Below are 20,513 nucleotides of genomic sequence, written 5' to 3'. Positions count from 1 at the left end.
CAGCATCCAGCGAGATGAGTTTATCTTCCGAGAGTGATATGCATCTGCTGTAGGCCCGCCATTGAATCTGCTATCGGTATCAATGCACCCAACATAAGCGGAAAAAATCTACAGAGTAAAGAAGCTCGTAGAGGTGACAGCTAAATTAAAATTGTATGAAAATAAGACTGTTGAAATAATGCTTTATGAATAGGACGTATAAGCATGTCTTTTGTAAATTATTAAGCTTGCTTTCATATTTATTCTTTCATTGAATACACTATTTGTATTACATGCTCATGAGTTTCATCTCTCAGCCTATAGCAGTCCACTGCTGGACATAGACCTCTCTATACGTTCTCCAGCGCGACCGATTCATTGCCACCTGCATCCAACGGGACCCAGCGGTTTTCACAAGGTCAGTCCATCTGGCAGGTGGCCGTCCCACGTTGCGCTTGGTGGTACGTGGTCTCCACTCCAGAACTTTTCCGCCCCATCGGCCGGCCGGGCCACATAGCGCGAAGATCGGAATCTATGTGGCCCGCCCATTGCCACTTCAGCTTGCTAAACCTACGGGCTATATCGGCGACTTTCGTTCGTCTACGGGTTTCCTCATTTTTTATTTGGTCCCGCTTTTGAGCTTATTTTAATACATTTTTGTTTAGCTAGAGGGCTTATGAAGCCTTTGTAAGCTAATAGACAATTGTTAATTAAGGAAAATATAATTTTTAGGCAAACACTCCAGTTTATCTTCTATTCATTGTAAATATAATTATAACTTAAATGAAAACAAAGAATGCTTCATGAAATAGTTATAATGTGTTTCATACGTATTTTGTCAGTTTTCGTATTGTACTACTATTCCAAAATGGTGATAACTCTAAAACCTACTCACGTATAACTGTACAAAACGTTTTAATAACATCCTACCCACATATATTATCTATTAAATTCTTATTAAAACAATCACCAACTAATGAATCTTCCACAAGTTAACACAAAGTTTAGTTAGATGAGTTACTCTGCCTACCCCGCTACACATAACCGGCGTGAAGTTACGTAAATCCATATTGCAGAGCAAGAACATTGTCAATATAATACAATAACAAGCAAGTTCAACACTTATTAGTTAGCAATATCACAAAGGACTGGGTAGGGGGGCCATAAGGTGGTTGCGTTTTGGGAAATGTCCTGAAGAATTAGTTGTTTGTTTTCTAAAAATCACATTATCCTATTGAAATGAAAATTTGAATAAGTTTTTTGACGAAAAATAGATAAATATATTTTTAATATAAAATTGAAAAAAGCAGCTTTATTGTTTGTCTATGAATTCTTTTGATAATTGCTGTAACGTTTATCTGTTGTAATTCCTTTTACTATTTGCTACAAATACCTGTGTCACAAAATACCATTGGTAAATTGTGTCTTACGAAACAAAATTAATTAGTTAGTAAAGTTTCAAACAAGGCATAGTCTTGTTAAAAACGAATCTATACTAATATATAAAGCTGAAGAGTTTGTTTGTTTGAACGCGATTATCTCAGGAACTACTGGTCCAAATTGTAAAATTCTTTATGTGTTGAATGAAACCATCACGCTGCGACTAATAGGAGCGAAAATACAATGGAAAATGTAAAAAAAACAGGGCTGGTATAAATCATAACTTATATCTTCTACCCACGGGGACGAAGTCGCGGGCAACAGCTAGTCCTAAATATAACTAAACAGCGTGGTCTCCCTACTCAGTCTTGAGTGTAACCGAATAAGGCCGGCCGCAGACTCTCAAACTTGTGTTGATGCTAATACATTGTTCTCTGATGCAACCTACTATGCATTTATGTAGCATTCTGAGTTGTATCGTCTTTATACTTATAACATATATTTTTGTATATACCTACTAAGAATCTATATGTCAATCATTAAACTCCAGAAACGGCCAGAATGGGCCATTTGACAGGCCGCTTTTTTTTGTGAAATGTTATATGCGTGTTAAACATAGCAATTAAAAACAAGCAGGATTCTCAAACATTTATAACTCGTATGTATATTTCTAATTACTAACTGGTCCTGTAAGATTATTATCAATTTTACTGAAATAAAATTAAGCTTATAAACTAAATTTAACTGTTTATTACATAAAGCATTGTGAAATCCTGTAAGTACTCATTCCACATACCACATCGAACGTCCTTATATTTCTAGCATCACACAACAGACACTTACAAAACAGTTTACCAAAAACGCCTCTATTTACACCACTTATAAGTTTAAACTCAACTGAGACCTCACGCAGTCAAACTTGTACGAGCCATCGATGCATTGTTTGTGATACTGTCATAGAGTAAGTAGGCCACAGAGGCAAAACTTCATACAAAGAGCATCTGTGGTGACTTTATTGACTAGGTAGTATTATCAACTTTTATTAAAGGTGAATATAGAAAATGATGAAATCATTCTTTAGGGTAGCAGAAGATAGTGTTCGGGGCTAGCATTCAATGGCAAAACCTACTAATACATATTATAAAAGCAAAAGTCTGTAAGTCTGGATGAATGTTTGTTACTCTTTTACGCAAAAACCTCTAAACTTATTTGGAAGAAAATTCGTTTGCCGATAGTTTATAACGTTATTAACGTTTATAATATTTTTATCCCGATTTTGTGTACCCGTGGGATCATTTTCCTATTTTCTTTTCCTTTATTGTTTAAAGTCTTTTTCTCGGCATTTGAATGTTTCATCACACTTATTAGCGAGACCCACAGTGTTATTTAAAGTCATGCCTCTGCGATGCTTACTCTATGCTCCAAGTCAAGCAATCCACTGGAGTAAGAAGTAACAAGATGTCTTGGAACAATGGACTTCTTGGCGGTGTCTTGTTTGTTTCACTTAGCACAAGGAATTAACATTACAATGGTCTGTCTGTATGTATCTGTCTAACTGTTCAGTTGAGATGAGGTTAAAGGGGACAGAAATATTGAGGAGAGCCAAAATGCTTAGAACTATTTCTATATTTTTATTAAGTATTTTATGTAATTCTTTAAGAGTATATACTTATCATCAAAGGAAAGAATTAATTAAGGGAAATCAGATTTAGCTTCAGGCCAGTTTTTTTCTGTATGAAGGTTAACAACGCCACTTGCCATACTCCGACACAAAACACCGTTGACGTAGCACGGCAGTTTAGGTTTGGGTGGTCTAAATGGGTGTCCATAAGGATTCCGCCGTCTTAAAAAAAGGCCTGTTTTGTTCACACATTAAACTAATAAAAAAAAAAACAAATCGAAAATATTAAACTAATATCTCCTCTACCATAAATGTATCACAAAGACAGTTTTGTCACAGTTGCTTGATGCATCGCTCGCGCGTCGGCCGACAAACAATGCGCTAAGTGAAAAGTTTTCACTCACATTGACGTGAACGGAGCGATAAGTTATTGTCAAGAATGAAACTATCAGCTTGTAGTTGTGTACTTTGAGATGTTACATTATACTTATAGTTTGACTGGGGAGAAGTAGTGATTGTTGAAGTAAGCTCCTTGTATTTTTTGAAAAGAGATAGCGCTCTATATCAGGTATCTCAGTCCTGCTTCCATAATAAATTATAGAGGACTTATTTTTTGAAGACGTATTTAATAAGATTTTTTAATTAGATTAATTGAGTACTGGAATTTTAAGATACGTTTACAAAATTATTTATATCACGGCCAGCCTACAGTTGAACGTTTCATTATAGATTTAGAATAAGGTTGTATGTGGACTGTCAAACTAATTTTGTTATTGATCCGGGGCTAGTATTTTGATAAGAGCCTGTAGTGTGCACCACTCGTTGTTTCTTGTTCAATATGTGTTCAGTATTGTGTTAACTTGCGTTGCAACCAAAGTAGGTTTGTGAAAATTATATTGTAAAAAAAAAAACAATAACCGACGATTTACAGCTCATTTATTTTCGGTAAGCTAATTTGAACCAAACCCTTAGTTTTGCGTGCATTTAATTTTTACTCAAAGGTACTTATGATCTTATAAGAGACCACAAAATTGAATTTTTATATTTATACAATATATATATATATATATAGTCTGTAGTATTGGTTTATATTATAATATCTCACATCTCTCCTAACATCCATCCTTGAAACCCCATCTTTTTATTGTACTTGTCTGTCCTGTCTATACCCCACATAACTCTATTTGTTATCGAGCAAGTATCGTAGCGGGCATTAGCATACGTGAACCACTGTACTCCTGTGCAGGTCGGCGGAGGGGGTGCGAGGGGGGGGGTGAACACTTGTGTCCCCACTGCATTCCTGGAAATGGAATCTCGTGAAGAAGGCTTCAGGAGTCGTGTGATACGTGTCACAGCGTGTCATGTTTAGTGTGAAAAGATAGATTATGTTATTGATATTGGAATTTAAGGAAAAATGAAAGACTGCCAATTAAAAAGTAAAAATGTCTAATCTATACTAATTGTGTAAAGCTGAAGAGTTTGTTTGTTTGTTTGAACGCGCTAATCTCAGGAACTACTGGTCCAAATTGAAAAATTCTTTTTGTGTTGAATAGACCATTCATCGAGCAAGGCTTGAGGCCATAAACCATCACGCTGCGACTAATAGGAGCAAAGATATGTACAATGGAAAATGTGAAAAAATAGGGCAGGTATAAATCATAACTTATAACTTCTAGACAATATTTATGTAAGTATGTAATAGGTAGCCATTTTATAAGCAATACTATATTCTGAATTATTTTTTACTCTAACACGTGTCACGAAGCATTGGCCAAATTCTAATTCTTAGTAAAGTGACTTCGGTAGCTTAGTTGGTAAGGTTTGTTTTTTTAAAGGTTTTACTTGTATAATCATCAGTTACTATGTTGGTACTGAGCAGTTTTATACAATTATGGTAGAATAAATAAATTCACACATAGAGCATAAACTCTAAAATGTTATATTCCATTACATAAATTGATGAGTCGAGTAAAAAGGTTTTAAGTATACTCATACACACATTTCCTAAAGACTTCATACTTTTTAGTGTACAAAGCGTGTATACTTCAAGTATAACATAATTCTCGGTTCGTCTCCTCAAACTGAGCTACAAAGCCCTCTCATTCAAGCTTCAGACCTCTTTGATGCGAGCGACGATGTGCCCTAATACATAGAGCCGGCGCAAAATGATCACCATTCAAACTGAGCTTACAAGAAAATATTATAGAAGGTTGACGTACTTAGGAACTTTTCAAGTGTTGCTAATGATTTATATTTATTTTCAGGATTTTTGCTACATGCCTGAAAACCGGTTTGGTGCAAGTCCGGCCCGTGATACTAATTTCGAACTATAAGCTGAAGAATAAACTGGAAATAAGTATTGTTCACCCATCATTACTGCTCCAAGCAGGAACCCAAAAAAAGTATATAAGTAATATTTGTGTCGCGATAACCTGAAAATTACTGAATGCTTTTTGACTGGATATTTTCCAGTTAATATGAGGCAACGCAAGTGCAATATTCGGCGAATTCTCTAATCACAAGGGGGCAATAAAAGTTATCTGAAATTTCGAAAATGCCTGAAAAGTCCAACCTCTAGAAAGAGACATTTAGATTTTAATTAATTAATCAAGAAAAACGAAATCGTACTGAAAGACTTAGAATTTGTATGTCTAGTGTTCGGATGACTGAATATGGGTCAAAACAGTATTATTTAGTTTTTATTTCTTAGTTAGGAGAGGTCAGTTAATGCATGCCATGAGTTACTTCCCTGTGCTAATTGACAGAGATAAACAGCTCTATGAGACTCGAGAAATGAGCGCGGGAAAAATACGCTGGCGTTAATTATGTTTTTAGAATAATAATCATGTAAACTTATACGACGTGTTTCAAAAGACTCTGGGCAGGTTTTGGATTAAAAACATACTTTATTTAAGTCAATTCTCATTTGGTTTCACGGCATAAAGATGATGTATATGTGTAGGACCCATACAAACTTTGACTGCATGGATAGCCGAGTAGTTGAGGTCACCAAGCCAGACTCACTGAACGCGACGTGTCACAATACGATCCCCGCGAAGAGCTAACGTGTGATCCACGAGTGTTTGTGTTGAGTATGGGTGTCCTAGTGTATGTGACTTGAATGTTTGTGAAACATGGTTTAAATTTTTTAATGCGGAAGCTGTCTTTTTTGAATATAGGAAGATATAGTGCTTAGGGTGGGAATAAAATAATATTTCGTGTTATAATTATACTTTCTTTCTTAAATTGGTATTGTCGGCTGCACTTTGAACATGTTATGTATAATAATACATTATTTGCTAATATCTAAAAAGTGACTCTAGGAAAGTGGGATTCAATCTAAATCGAATGGAGATTGTAAGTGTCATCAAACACTTGTAATAGCCGTCACCAACACTTTTATTAAAAGCCTGTCAAAGTAACAACGAGTGACTTCCATCGCCGGTCGCAGCTGAGTCGCGCGCACAATGCCCGTAAATAACCGGCAATGCATCGCGACACTTGACGTTTGTCGCTACGTATTTATTGTAACAAATTGCTGACAATGTTCTCGACGATTGATGGTAGTCTGTTTGCGCTTTTTATGAGAAGTTCCGTTTTATTAAAGTTTATGATGAACTTGTTGTGTACTATGGTTTTGCTCGGTTATTATTTTGGCTTTTCTGAAAATATCCTGAAATGAATTGGAACTAGTTTTTTCGACTTAGGTTCACATTTTAATTTTGTTCAGCACATGAAGTTTTATATTTTTTATCAGATCACATTGATATCAAGCTGTGGTTGTTACGGTCATTGTTTTGATGGTTCACAAATTTTGTTTTTATTTTTCAGATCATAACCTCACTGTCGAGAGTCTGACTTGCAGTTGATCAGTTTTTTAATTATCTTTTTTTAGTTTAATTAGTATACAGTTACCTGTCTAACGAAATGGACATGTAAATATTAATGTGTCTTCGTCCTTTTCTCACGCAGGAAATTAGTAAAAGACAGTAAGTAAGATATCACTTTTATTTCTTAACAAGGAAATTACAGTGAATGTTCAAGCGAGTACTTTACAAAAGCCAGGCAGAGTACATAAACAGTGGAGTACAGAATCTCGAGTTAACCGGTACTTTTCAATTTGTAATTAATCCGGAAACTTGGAGCTTGTGTATAAAAACTTCCCCAGCCAGTGTAGCCGACATTGTCCGGTAACGGGCAAGTTTCTAATAACCGCCGCACACAATACACTGCGCCATTGGTGTATGGTGTCGCGGGAATAATGGGGAATACGGCAGTTTTGTTCATGACTAATTCTTTTCTTAGAATATATTGAAAAAAAAAATGATTTTAAAGGACTTCATTGGTGTTAATCTCTTGTCCCTTTAACGTATACATTTATATGAACTGTAAGCTTTTAATGTTTCTTTATAAAAGAATAAATAAATAAATAAAAACTAGAAGTAAATTATTACAATGTCGAAACGTAATAACAGGGCAAAGTAAGTAGCTAAATCACAATTTTCGCTATTTAAGTTTTTCTAGATCCAAACTGACTAAAAACGACGCATTCTTTTTTCAACGCCTTTCTTACACTTTTCACCACATTCTTTTATTAGAAGTAAATTATTCTGTCGTTATTTACATCAAACCGCAACACAGGCACGTATAGCATGCTCGCTGGTGTTGTGTGTGTGCTCACAAGTTGTGCAGTAATCCCGCTAAGTCTTCCCAGAACACGTGTGGCTAGTGTTGTTACACAGATTTTGGGATTGGCTTCCAATAGTGATGAAATTAACGGGAACATGTATTAATTTTAGTGAATCTTGGTAGTATTTCTGTTGTAAAAAGAATGTTATTGATTTCGTATGTCTTTCATTGTAATTTTGTTTAGATTATAATTAATTATTCCTACATCATTGACAGTCGTTACAGGTAGTCAGAAGCTTGAAAAGTCTGACAACCAGTCTTACCAAAGGGTGTCATGTTGCCCAGGTAACTGGGTTGAGGAGGTCAGATAGGCAGTCGCTCCTTGTAAAACACTGGTACTTAACTGAAATCGGTTAGACTGGTAGCCGACCCGAACATAGTTGGGAAAAGGCTAGGCCGATTAATGAGGGAATACATTACTGTTACTTATTATAGGAGTTCATAGTTTTGTTTTATTTTAACAAAAAGTACACACATAATAAATGCAAGTTATAAAAAGCAATTGTTTGTGAAATGGCAAAATAAACCCTTCAACAACTACAACACAATAGTGAACTGAATACAAACCAAATATAAATCAAATTAAATAAATGATTGTGAAACTATTATGTGAAGTGGGTTAACTTGTGACGGCTATCACGACTCAATAAAATATTAATTAGTTTGTCTAGACGATGGGGTTGAGCGGCGGTGAGTGGGGTTGGGAGAGTTGAGTGGTGGGTGGGGTCAGATCTGACATACTGGTGTTCACTTATAAAGATAGTTATTTTTAAATTGATTTTATAGAGCAACGGGAACACTTGTATTTTAATTAAGGTTGATTCATAACTAAACCCGAGGAAAATTGAGAATTTCGAGTTTTGTATTACGTTAACTTGAAAAGGATGGAAATGTAACTTTCTTAGATTTGAGTTAGTTGAACTTTGTCTTTGTATTAATAAAGCTATAAAAACTCTGCCTGTACATTAAATAATACACATCGTCAAGATACTCATAAAAATGGTCACATATATACCTAAAGTCGCACACAATTTAGATAAGTGTTAAACATTATTACCAGTGCCACCAAAGTCTTAAAACGTCCGAACTTTAAACCCGTATTCCAAGTGAAAACCACTATTCATCCGGAGCACTGTAAAAATGAACTTACCGAGTACTTACGGAGGCGAACGCGTGTGTCTAACAGTTTCAATGGCCTCGTTACAATCTGCGGCGGGACCTGCGCGGAGGGTTGTACTTCAGATTTTATATCGGCGAGTTTGTGATGTGACTTAATTGTCTGCGGGGTTGAATCGAATCGCTTCACAAGTGGATTTGTGAGTTCTTTCTTCTTGTTGCTTTTAGATGGTTTTGTCACTTGGAGTAAAAGTGTTTTAAGGATTTTGAGCAAATAGCTTACTTCTCTACTAAGCGCTAAAGATAAGTTAAACCGTTTGTATATTATGGTGTTATCTATAATCATGGGAATATTGAATCTGTGAACGTGCATATTGAACAACTTATAAGTCAGATCCCTCGTCGTGTTTTCTATGACAATTTGATCAACGTAAAAATCTCTACGCAAAAATCGACGGATGATACTTCTCTGTTCATACCATATTCATGTTTGAATTTTTCTCAAAAATTTTCACCATGTCGATCGACCCAATCATACCATCTAACCGATGTTTTGTAATCATAAACGTCTAATTCTTCAAATGGGATGCATCTATCATCCTGCAACCATCATCTTGCTTCCATCGAAAACTGTTCCTAAACTTTAATACGTTTTAGAAGTAACCTCTGTGCTACTAAAAAAAACACACACACACTGTCATTTTTCGCTAATGACAGTTAATTTAAAAACAGCAGTCTTAAAATATTACCTTTATTGTATTTCACTAAATTTTTTGTATTATTATTTTTTGAGTTAAGCTATAACATACTTAGCATTGAACATTTCACTTACAAGCAAACTAGAAATTATACTCATCGATGACCATTCTACGTGTTATAATAACATTAGTTACCAGGATGAAGCTCTATGTCTCCACATCTCCTCCTAAACCAAACCATTATGGGGACATTTTATTTGCTTTACTGCCGCATAAACTAGAGGCATGCAATCGAAGATATTAAACGTTTCTGGTCATTGTCCAACATCTCGCCGGCTTGTGCCAAAGTATCTGATTACTTTCAATTTAACCCTCTCAACGCGACATGGGTCTGAGAGACCGGGGTATAAAAGACCGGAGTTTTACATAAGTTATAAAATTTTAGAACTTTATTGGAAGAAGACTGCTTGCGAAGCAAGAGGGAGGAAAAGGAACAGCAATATTTTATTTCTTGGAAGTGTAATAACGCACCTTATGATATTTTGTAAATGTGAAGTGCATTTTGCATTTCTTATAGCGTGACTCAAATTTCACGTTATATTTAAATTAGGTTGCTGAAAGGCGGAAAAACTAAATCTTAAATCTGTATAAGACGTGTACAGATGGAATAAAAAAGCTATTTCCCCTATTCGGTGGGAGTAGTTAGTCATTCATCAGGAAAATTTCAAATCAAATTTTGGGACTTGCTAGCCCAATAATTCCTAACAAATTGGAATCTACTGTTAGTAATTAAAGAAAGCACATACCAGATAACCGAAAATCAATTCCTCGTAATTCGTGATAACACTACGTGATATCACTTTAACGATACAGTAACGTTTGAAAACGTTTTTCAAAGCAACCACCATCCTGTTTTTCATTTTCAAACACAGTTTTTCTTCACACATTCACAAACATTAAAACAACGTAAATACGAACACAAACCTTTATATTATATTGTGAGAGCACAAACCGTAGATACAGATAAACAACTAGGTTTTCTCTGCCAAAGTATCAGATTATTTCAATTTAACCCTCTCGCTGCAGCGTGCCTCTGAAAGATACGACAACTCTACTATCGGCATTCGTCGTCGCTTCAAATTATTTTGTGCAGTACTGTATGTTTGTCAAGAATTATTTGGGTTACAACTGGTTATTCCTCGTATTGTTATTTAGAAAATACGTTACTTCTACGGACGATAAATACGTGCAACTAGAGTCATTATTGTAACGTTTTAAAAATGCCTGGAAAGAGGCCTATTTGAAATAAAACTTTTTGATTTTGATAATAATATTATGATGTGTGTGTAACATAATATATATGAATATATGAATATGTCGGAGATGAGCATGAGAATAAATAACTAAATCATAATTAAAACCTCATTGGTGAAAAATAGTTCGCAACCTCATTCATAAAACCTATATAGTTACTGTTCGCGCCAATACTGGCTGGTTGTAAAATAGAAGCGCGGGTATATTTGAATTTAGAATAGTGGATTATAAGTTTTGAAGATGGTCGTGTTACTAAGTGATTATTGCGTAATATTAAAGTTAGTAATTGTTGAGGCGTAATTGATGATTGTGTTGTTAATATTGTGAATATAGATTGTGTAAAGTGACTTAATAATTGATTGGACAGCGCACGGCTGGGGAGTTTGTTGCGCCGTTTGTTCTCTCCAGCGCGCTTAGCAAGCGGTGACGGGCGGGTGTTGTTGGGAATATGTCCAGATAGGGTTAGGATTAAACGATAATGAGATAATGAGGCGTGAATGTGTGTTTTATTGAATACCCTATCCCGATGTCGGCTATCCTGACACCCAAAAAGAGCTACGCCGACAAATATATGCGGACAACATCACATGCATTGTTTTGAACCCAAAGTAACTTGCTAAAGTGTTATGGAATTCAGAAACAACGAAGGTACCACAAACATCCAGACCCGAGACATTGTAGAAATGTGAATTTTTACATTGACCCGACCGGGGATCGAACCCGGGACCTCAGTGATAGCGACACTTTGAAACCGGTGCGTACGCCACTCGACCACGGAGGTCGTCATGTATATTTGAATTTGCAGCGATAAAATAATGACAAATTTTGGCTTCCTTTTTAATTAAATAGTAAATATTCAAACGCATTTTATATGCAAAAAATGTGAAAAGAATATATAAATAAAATAACAAAACAAATTCTTCTCGTAAAACTCTACCACATACTCCAAGCAGCAATTCTTTAAACTATCTGATTAGTTTTCAATTTACCCGTCTCGCTGCAGCATGGGGTCTCCGCAGGGGGTCTGGGGGGCTCAGGCTCGCTGTTTTGAATTAGCATTTGTATTGGATCTGCTAATCCCGGTGCCGACTGTCTCAAGCCGTGTTAAGACCTAACTTGTCAATGGTTGAGGCTAAGAGCTTATTGTTCGAGAGCTGTGTTCAGTGGCGCTATAATAATCTGTAACTATTTAGTTTTGCTCAGGGTTGTCGTGACTTTCTGCTATTTTATACTTTAAAGATGTAAACGGAAAAAAACACTCAGCAAGGTAGAGTCGATGAACTAAAGTTTTTAATGAAAAATAAAGTTACGTGCTAAAGGGTAATTTGGAATCGCATGTTTATTACGTTTTAAACTATTAGCAGCATTATTTCAAATTATCAATCTGTTTAATTAAAAGTAATCACTTCAAATATAATGTTGATCTATAAATTGAGTTTGGTTGCTGTTATACATATTTCAAACATTTATATTTATTAAATCGATTTTTATGAACCTCTTTAATACTTAATAATTACTTTGTAACAATGTTCACAAAAATATTTCATGATTTGCCACTTCAATACCACCTACAGGGTTTCTGGCAAAAATTGTGATTTGTAGAGTTTTGTTTTAAACATAGTGTTAGTAGTTCAATCTCCTTTTAGGACTAGCATAATATACATAAGTGATACACAAAACCTTGTTCTAACTCAGGGTATATCTGTATATATAATTCAAATGTCTGTGAAACCCATATGTTACAAGGATTATACTACTTTTCCGGGTGTCATTAAAAATTTTCTATAATTTTTACTCTGTCGACGCGAAAAGTATAAAAAGCTCATTAAAAATCACTACATTAAAGAACTATAACAACAACAATAGCGAGTAGAGTCGGGTTAACAATCTCTGTCTTAATGCAGTACTAATTGTTTCGCAGACTTGTTCCAGACGGGTTCGCAGTTTGCATCTGATTTCACGAGTTAATATGTAGCTGTGATCCGCGGAACGATATTTTCAAGATTTTCATTTTTGTCTGTTGCTATTTTGTTATTAAAAGTGTCTACGCCAACTGAGGATATAAGCTAGATGAATTTTATGAATCAGACAACACAATTTTTTCAACACATTTTTTTTTATTTGTTTAAAAGAGATATAAAATTTAATATAGCTTTTTAAAATAAGAACACTATTATATTTTTTCTGTTAGTCTCTGCTCTCATTGTAATTATAAACTTAGTTATTAAATAATATTTGTACGCCTTCACGGCAAGACATAGCGCACAAATAAGTAATGTTTTACAAATAAAATTATTTTGATTCTGATTCTGAATGAAAAGACATGAAATTGTTTGTTCTGCAAAACAAAAAATATGTAAAAGCGATATAATTAATACTATAATTTTTTTCTCTATTTTTTTTTTTTAACCTAGCTGGAATCAACATTTCCTATTAACGATATTATCTGAGCCTTCACTAAGTGGTATTGGACAAGGACTACTACTTACATGATACATTAAGAAAGATAAAAACCTTGATTTTTACATAAACAACTAAGTGCATAAATACTTCCGGTATATCAAACTATCCACTCGTATTTTCAGTAATCAAATTATCATCTATATATTATTCTTCATTGATGCAAACAGAAATAATGAAAAAAGAGCAACTTTGTCAGTAGCGAGTTTTGTTTAATTCTACAAGTATATGAGGTGGTACAAAAACGAGGCTGTTTAAAGTACTGTAGAGCTAAACTTTGAAAAGTGTGAAGAATGTACAGTTTGTCGCAGAAACAGTTATATTTAGAGAATTAAGATTCAACTGAAGAACCAATTAATCTAATAAAAAACTGTTATTTTTTTGTTTTGACAGTTGTTGGTCTATAATCCAATGTATCCAAAAATCCCTAGATTTTAGCAACCTTAATAAAAATTAAGCTCTTTGTATACTTTCTTTTTCATAACTTATTTTAACCATCACATTATACATTAGGTTAACATAAAATGTTATTCACAAGCCAAAAACCTTACTCCAGTATGCCGTGATATTCCCTTTAAATAGCACAACGTCTTAACCTCAAGACAGAAACATTCTCAAACAATATCAACAGAATGAAACTATTTAAACGAAAGCCTTTGTCGTAGACTCCACTTAGCTACGCTTCCCGCAACGTAGCATCGTAGACGCTACGAGGCTACGAGACTACGTCGCTACGGGTCTACGTAACTACGTTACCTGTAGCGCTAAGGTTACGATGTAATGCAATGTAGTTTAGTCTATCGTGTTTCACGAGTATGGCGGTATATCAATTTAAAATTTAACGGTATTTATATGAGAACGTTATTTATTAAATATTTAGTGCAAACATTTTTGTATTGTTAAAATATTTAGAAGAGGTTTTTTAAATGAAAATGTTTGTTTTTAATTAAAGTCAATAGAATTATAAATATGAAGTTTTATAGCTATTTTAACAATAGGGTTTTTTCAATTAGAATATTGTAAATTGTATATTGATTTCATATTGAGTCCATTGTTAAATATTTTGCTTTTATAAATTTTTGTCAAACAATACGTGCACCAAATACATCAGTGAATAAGTAAAAACATCAAAAAGGCATATTATAAAAAAAACATTCCATAAAGCCTTAAAAATAGTTACAAGGCATCTCTTTAGCACCGGATATAAGTGTTAGTGCGGACTATATTAAAAATATGACACACATACATATCTCCCGGTAATATTTCATACACCGACTCTGAAATATTTAAGACCTCTTTATATTTGACGATTATTACCTAAATATAGAATCGTTTTTCTTTAATATAAAGTATTTTGTGAATACTTCTCAGTACGTACTGTCTCCTGATAAATGATAATTTTATTTACAAAACATCCAAACTTGAGTCATTGTTATTAAATATATTATTTCCCCAAACAAGTGTAGTTTTCTGAAGCGTTACAGTAACTATAACATCAGCTTGTGAGCAGTAAATCTGAAGCAGAATTGACATACAGCAATGGTGTGTTTTGAATGATCTAATTTTTATTATTTTTGTCCCAAAAAGTCAATCGTCAATCAACAGTCTCATTCAATTGTTATACAATTGTTATAATATATAATCTTACGGATAATTTGAATTATCATATCACAATCGTATCCAAATCGAATCGTCCCCATCTCATCTAAACCTCCCAAAAGAAACGCTAAGTTCACCTGCACCGGAAGCGACTGTCGTGACGTCACATCCGCGAGATATTTATCATCCACCGCATTTCTAGCGGGCCTCATAAATATGCAATTTGTTGCAATATGTCTCTTATAAATATTGTTATTTCCGATAGAAAATATTGTGATAAATGGCCATACAGCCTCAAGTTGAGGAAATAGTTTATTTCTTGATTGTAATTTTAGTAACTATGGGGCCAAATAATATTACCACTTACTTTTAAGAGGACAGATATAATGAGAATGTTATAAAATTTGGTGTAAGAAGTGTATATCAGACATACATGAGCCCTACTGTTATCGTTGAGAATTAAATAGGTATCAGGTATTTAATGCAAAAGTGAAATATCTCAAGAACCTTTACACGAAGTTTATGAACGGGATCAGTTTTACCTAATCTCGTTTTATTGATTAATGCAGACCAAGTAGTCTTCTGCCGACGGTATGTCGTGTTTAATGGAAGAGAGTTTTAAGTATCCTCATTTTCCTAATTGACCACCTATAGTGACCTATAAGGAAACCAACTTACTGTGTTTTTTTTTAATTTATCAACCAGGTAAAGAATTGTGTTTTCAGACATAAACCCCTAAATTTAACAGACTTATACAAAATAAGAGAATTGATTGGAAAGAAAGAAAGCACCCCACTGCGGGTCTAAACTGAGTTTAACCTTAATCTAGTTAAAAACTATTTTCGAATCCTTATAATCAAAAAACACATAATAGCCTAAAAACGACCTCCCCTTTTAGTTTAGAACCAAATTTTTGAAATTTTAGCTTTTACAATTTTTTAAACTTAGTTTAAAACGTCCGCAGTGGAACCCTCCCGCAGCGTTACAACATAACTGCCAAGTATTTCGTCAGCTATTTAAGTTAAACTGCAATACCTTTAAGCTGTGCATAACATTATAAGCTTTGTAGTTTGGTAGCTCGGAAAATAAAGTATTTTGTAAATTGTCAGGAAAGGATTCGAGCCATAGTCTTGTCACTTTTAATTTTCATGGTATTTTAATATTTTTATCTCTACATTAGCCAAACATCAATTAGTAGAGAATATATAAGGCATTAAGTTCGCCTCTGTACACTTTGTGCATAAAGGTTCAATAAATGAATATTATAGACAAGCCACTGAGTACTTTAGGCAAATGCGCATAAAAAAAAAACAATTAACCAGTAGTATCTATTTCTCCTCACTATATATGCATAGCATAAGTCATAGGATTTTAAATAACTTTCTTGAGCAGTTAACGTTGAAATAAAGGCCTGTTGCACTACAATAAATTTCACCTAAGACGTATTTCAGTACTCGTAAAACAACTTTATGTTAAACCGTTTATCCAGACCATTTGAAATCGGGCCGGCGTGCTAAAACATCTGAAGGCTACACAAATCTGCTGCATAACGCCGAAACGTTCACTTTGAATAATTGAATGCATACGGAACCCGGTCCCGTACTGTTTTACAATTCACTTGGTAATTATTCAACGCAAGCGCCGCCGGGGGATACGCTAGTTCATGAGACATCAACTGTGTTAAGGAGTGAATCATTCATGCTCGCCGAACTTTGTTGAGCTGCAGGTAATATTATGAAGTTTCAGTATTAAAATGCTGCTAAATTATGGATTGTTAAACTGTCGAGACTTGGAATTGTTTCTTGGAGTTTTTGTGAGAGTTTCTGACGAATTTTGCAGGAGACAAGGATTTGTTTTATATAGCTATCACAAAATAATAGACAGTTGTTATAGATAGTATCTGATATAATGATGGAATGGAAAACATACATTTTAAGATTATTTGTTACAGTTAAAATTATGGTCACTTGTTTATTTTTACTTAAGTCTTATCCATTTTGAAAAGAATTAACATAGTACTACTCAAGTGCGAGTCGTACAGAACACTGGGAGTGCCGGACAAATATTCTAAACAACGAGATTTTAAAATAAATGATCACCCATCAATGTCATGACTACAAAAACAGTTGCTTAACCTCGATTTTTACATCCGTTGTTATACATGATCAATTTTACATAATTTGAATTTTTCAACGCCTCGCAAGTAACATTAAAATCAATTTGATTTTCATTACAAATGAAATGCTATCTCAAGACATTTTCAACCTCCATTTTATTTCACAACATCAAATATATTAAAACATCAATTTAGTATTTTACCATTGAAACATCAATTAAAACAGTTTCAAAGACGTTGCACTCATTTCTATACATTTCGATGCACCGACACTGAAATAACTTGTCTTTTCATTCACTGAAGTTTGAACTTCAAAATGTTCAAAAGATATTTTATATTGAAAATGTTCAAAGCTTTGATTCAATATTAAATTTAATTGAATGTGCGTTGATTTTAATTGGATGACATAACATGATGTGTTAATTTTGAAATTAGTTTTCTGTTAGTAGCTCGCTGTTAATAATTTATGATAGATGGACGTTAATTTTATGTATTTGTTCGGGAACGATTAGTTTAGTAAATTATTAGAATAATTAGCGAACCATTTAGGTCCGTTTTCAGTAATATTACGTTACTAAAACGTACGATATAACGACTACTGTAGTCGTTATATCGTACGTTTTAGTTTAACTTCAAGTTTTAGATAGTCTGTTGACGTAAACGCTTTGTACAGCAAGCAGGTATTAATAAAATAAAGGACTTGGCCGAATTCTGCCCCAGAGTGTACAGGAACCAAAATAAAACCAATAATTATAAAAAAACGAATAAGGAATTTTGAAAATAGTTCAATTTACTGTAGCAGCGGGAGAAAAAAACATACAATAAAAAGATTTTCTTCGTTTGTACTCCACTCAAAAGTACCCTTAATGTTGCCATGTAATATTCACAAAGAACAAAGTAGGGAAAGTCCGTCACTATAGACATCGAGCTTAAAATGTAAAACGTTCATAATTAATTATAACTTACATAACACATATTTTTTTAAGCTTTCTGATTTATTTAAATAAATGAAACCATAAATATTATTAAGTAAATAAAACTAAGTTCGCGTACAAAGGTAGATAGTCACTTTTGTGCTGACAACATTGAAGTGATGAATATCGAGCGTCTAATGTCAATGTCAAATCACATTCTCACATATTTGTAAACATAAACAATAAACTGTCATTGCGCCGGTTTGTTTTTTCGTTTATAAATATAATATGTCGTAGCCCCACGCGAGTGCTCCACTAACTAGTCGTACTGTGTATACTTAAGGAAAATGGACCTTTTACAACCGGATCACAATCGGAGAAAGTATCAGGAGACATGTTTTATCATCATTACCTCCCGATATGACTGTTCTTTTATCGGAGTGGTTAACATTCGAGGTATGTTGTAGCATCATTAAATATTTTTTTATACCTACAGCATTCATATTATTTAAATACCTATCTATAATCTCAAGACTAATAAAGATACTTATTTTACCTTCACAGCTATCATCTCATAGCCATGTCTGTGGTGCGTGTTATGACAAGATATCAAGATGTCTTGCAACGAATTTCAGGGGAAGACAACTCGGTCATATCAATGTTTGTTATGGCTGTGGTAAATCAGTTACACATGCCAAAAAACACGAAATTCTGAAGGGAAGCCCTCTCGCCGCAGTTGTATCACTGTGGCAGTACTTACATGATGACATGTAAGTAGTACGTTTTTAAATATCTACATGTGAATAATTGTTAGTTTTAATAGTGTAGTCAATACATTAAATAATTTAAACTTATTTGAAGTTCTATTCAAAATGTTACAGGTGAGTCAATATAGTTACTATAAAGTAATATTTAATGCTGATTTAATATTAATTATTATTAATGAGGAATATTTTCAATTAAGAATCAGTTAGGACAAGCCTTTACTTGCCTTATTTAGATAACTAGTGATTTACTCTGACTCACTTGCATTTTACAAATCTTTGGAAATCTCTGTATTTCTATGCTATAAGTAATATGGATGTATTATATACTTTCACCTTCCACATTAATCACTCTATATATTGGTAAAAACTGTATGAGTATCTGTTTGATTGACAGAGATGAGATGGGGTATTTTATTTTGTAATATGTGTCTTGCTTTGATGTTGGCAATAAAATGATAATATTGTTATGTACATACATTTGAGTTTACAAAAATAGAAAGTTAAGCTATTGATTGTCAAGTGTGAGTGGTATTAGTTTCATCTTTTTTTTTTCAGGTTAGAGCAGCCAACTTTTTATGTCATGGTTGTTACATGAGAGCTAACAGAGAAGTGAGCCGAAGAATTATTACTGATTCCAACCGTTTTGCACCCTAGAAGACCACCAACCTGATCAAAATATCCAAATACCAATTCCTCCACCACCTGCCCCACAACTTCATCTTGGCCCAGGTCAAGATGTTTCATCAATTGCCCTACCTAATTATAGATGTTGTGCTAATACATCTAGGCGATGCATATTTGATGGATGTCAGCAAAGTGCAGATTATTTAGTGCCTACCTTAATTAAATCAGCCTTGCTGTTTTATAATAAGCTTTATGCGCATTCTAATGAATGGGAGTTATTATTACAGAACTCAAGTTTGACAAATACTTTCGCAGCACTTGAAATTGAAGGAAATCATCCTCTTCTATTAAGAGGATGTATTAAATCGAGACTACGGCCAGGCGTGAATATTACACATATTTTTTTTATAACGAGCTTCCCTCATTTGAAGACCAACCTAGAAATGGTATTGGTGTAATTGTGTATCTGGCAACCGGACTGTTGGATGTTGTGCTCACATTATGACAATTCCTTTTTACTTGGTATGGACGAGATACCAAGAAGCTGTCTTTTCACCAGCCGCGTTTTATAATGTTTCATTAATATTAAATGTTTCAACAATTTAATTTCTTTTATTTGCTGTCTAATCCAAAATGGTATCAGTAGAATAATATTGTGTAATATTGTTCTAACCTCCAATCAATTAGATTTACTCAAATTGAAAAATAATGCTGCTCTCAGTGTTCAAGTGATTGTATTTTGAATATTAAATGTCTAGATTAAATATTTATATACCAGGAACATAAAAGTGCTTTAATCATAGTTTAACTTTCAACCTAACCTTACTTAACTTTCAACCTTCATAACTCTTGTCAGCGACTGCTGAGCAAAATAAATCTTTTTTATTCTTGTTTCTGACGATGTTTACTATTAATTGACGTAGATTTTATTCGTGTACATGCTGGGGCACAGGTTCATACAATTTCCGGCCATGTCCTTTCACCTCATTAATTTCTATAAGTAAAATGTAAGGTATCAAAATAAGAATAAAAAAGGACTAATTTTATTCCTCTTTAGCATCAAGGACTGCGAAACATGAAAATCATGATGATAAGATTTGAATATAAACCTACAAGATATAGCTTTATGTAAATATTCGTAAGACGTAACACACGCAGGGGACCGCCAACACGACAGCTAAGAATACGTAATTGGTGCCTCGTAACATGTTAATATTAATATTTTGTGATACACAG

General features: G+C 33.9%; 1 long non-coding RNA gene across 1 annotated transcript; it reads left to right on the top strand.

Moving 5' to 3' along the window:
- The first annotated feature begins 18,471 nt into the window (after positions 1 to 18,471).
- On the top strand, positions 18,472 to 19,878 carry LOC113498111. The gene is made up of 2 exons (XR_003400959.1): positions 18,472 to 18,656; positions 19,209 to 19,878. It is a non-coding gene; the product is annotated as an uncharacterized LOC113498111 (long non-coding RNA).
- Positions 19,879 to 20,513: the final 635 nt, after the last annotated feature.

Source organism: Trichoplusia ni, chromosome 10 (genome assembly GCF_003590095.1).
Source record: "Trichoplusia ni isolate ovarian cell line Hi5 chromosome 10, tn1, whole genome shotgun sequence".
NCBI classification, from domain to species: Eukaryota; Metazoa; Arthropoda; class Insecta; order Lepidoptera; family Noctuidae; genus Trichoplusia; species Trichoplusia ni.
Note: the sequence above shows the minus strand (reverse complement) of the source record. Positions and strands in the feature narration are given on the sequence as shown.